The following is a 2,721-nucleotide window of genomic DNA, read 5'->3' on the forward strand; positions in this document are numbered from 1 at the left end:
ACATAGAAGCAAGATTTATATATGTAGTCATATATAATTTTATGATTGTACAGGGTGTTCCAGACCTCCATGATCAGACTTTGCAAGAACGTAGAATGGATTGAGATGAACAAGAAATCCCGTGCCACTTTGCAATATTCGTAATATTATTTGATGGATTTTTTAATTGTAATTTTTAAATAGTATTATGTACTGAAGAGGGTCCAAAATTGGGACTGAAATGTATACGATCTATATTTGTTTATTGTATGGATATATAATTATTTCCGCTCTGTCAACTCCTATACGCATATATTTTCGAGAAATTAATTATTTTATTTGAACTAAAATCAGCGCACGGGAAGCAGCAGCCGAAAGAAAGATGTCTTCGGCCGGCGCTGGATCGTGATACACGCAAATTGCGACTCACTGCGTCCCTCTGCCCATAGCGAATTGAAGCGTATCGTCGGTATCGGCTGTATGTTAGGTGAAACAACGAAGCAGCAACATACTCTTAAATTCAGCGTCGATTCGGCACACGGATGTTAAGCACATGTATTAGTGTATCAATCCTCGCTGTGTCTCGTAGCTATGGGCGGAGGGACGCAAGTCGCTATTCGCGATTCGGGTATATCACGGTCGCGCACCGGCCGAAGACATCTTTCTTTTTACTGTCGCTTCCCGTGCGCTGATTTTATCTCAGATAAAATAATTAATTTCTCAAAAACTGTCGCGGATATCGTAAAATGGCATGGGACTTTCTTGCTCACTTCAATCCGTTCTACGTTCTCGTAAAGTGTGATCATGGAGATCTGGGATACCCATATATAAATTTCTTCTCGAATATATAAATGTTACATGGCTGCATTGATTGGGCATCAGTCTGCGTAGGCCTCTTCGTTATTTATTCGCACTGATCGTCGAAGTACAGAACGGTAGATCGTACGATTAATCAATTTTCTAGTCACTTCTACTATTACCCACTCCTGTTCGTAATCTGCAGCGAGTAATTGTAATGTTAAGCAATATGTGTTAATGCAATTGCTACGATGCGAATCATGAACTTACGCGGTAATACAGATAATCGAGTTTAAGCGTGTCTACGCTACTATGTATAATGTAGTGAAATTTTTCGAAATCATGAGATTTATTATGTGGAAATATAGCGATCGGTGCGAGTTCGCGAGCTCTTTGCCAGATTTTGTATTACTTTTATTTTATTCGCGAACACAATTTCCCATACAGCACAAATCTACAAAGGACGTTCTGAGGACATTCATACTATAGTATATTCTAAGAACGTCCAAAAACATTTTCTGAAGATTATGTGCTATCTGGGTATTTGAAAAAGTTTTTCTTAATACGACTTATACAGAATAATATAAAGTTACCGTTTACTCTGTCGACTTTCAAATATGCGCAAGTATCACAAACTACTATGATATTTGTTTTTCGAATGAGGTTCCTCTAGTGCAATAAAAGAGCGATTATTTATTCGAAATTGTATACGCATTCAAAAGTCAGCACGATCGGAGAATCACTCTGAAGTATTCTAATATTGCAATACATCATTCAGCTTCTCTCAGTGTCATTATCGATCAAGTATATCTCATTTGTTGTAAAAAAAAAGATGGAATCTTCTTCGGCTCAGCCGAGCAAAGCGGACTTGAATCACGCGAGTAAATATAACAAGTAAACAGACATAACATTACATTATCGAAACTAAGGCCTCCCATACAACATTCTTATAATATTTTTCAACCTTACATGACGCATTAACGCTAATTAGACATTATTGCGAATGAATTAGAATACGTGACTTGTTGTCACAGTCATTTGCGCATAATATCAATTTGCATAAAAAAAAAAGAAATATGAAACGAGTATGTTGCGTAAATTCGACGGTTGTCGTATAAGAGGTTGAAGATAATTTTCTAGTGGAATAATTAATGCTGTGATGAGAAAGAGATTACCCATACACAAACATGAAATTCGTAAAATTCTTTTGTAATCTCCGAAAATTTTGTGGCGCATCTTAATATCGCGCGATATTTCCCAATGCCGGTAAGTAGAGTGCCTATATTTGCAATTGACAAAAACGCCTATTTAATATAACGACATTAGCACTCGATATCAAGTTTCAACAACACAATCGATGGTGTAATAGATTGAGAGCTTACATAGGATGAAAAGTTTGTTGTTATTTTCACATGTATTACACGCAATTGGATTCAGGCCATGCAATTTCCAATATGGACTCATAGTTCAAGGATGATTAAAATTCGACGATAGAGTGGATCTCTACTAATTATTTCAGTTCATTTTATGCAAAATAAATACTGTTGACACGTGACTGAGCTCCAAAATGTTCGGCCTAGCTCAAGTTAATCCAGCTGTATTTTAGCTTTCTTCTTTACGTTGATTAAAGATTCATTTTTCTCCTTGCCAATATAGCGTTAAGATTTTGCTTAAAAAGCTATATTACCTGTGAATTTTACGACTGAGTATAATATTATAAGATAATTCTACGTTATATAATCGATAATGAGACGGTTTTTCTGATACGAATGACGTTGTTAATTCAGTTCTTGCCTTAGTGCTAACGACAATTATGTATATATGCAATGTAATTTTGTTACCGAGTACAGTAACGATTATCAACTATTTGTAAATAAAAACGAAATACTATGCGTAAACGTAGATATATAATTTAATTCTCACTAACGTTATTAATATCCATAC

This window comes from Odontomachus brunneus, unplaced genomic scaffold (genome assembly GCF_010583005.1).
Source record: "Odontomachus brunneus isolate Ranch 3 - 2012 unplaced genomic scaffold, Obru_v1 Obru_scaffold_038, whole genome shotgun sequence".
Taxonomy (NCBI): domain Eukaryota; kingdom Metazoa; phylum Arthropoda; class Insecta; order Hymenoptera; family Formicidae; genus Odontomachus; species Odontomachus brunneus.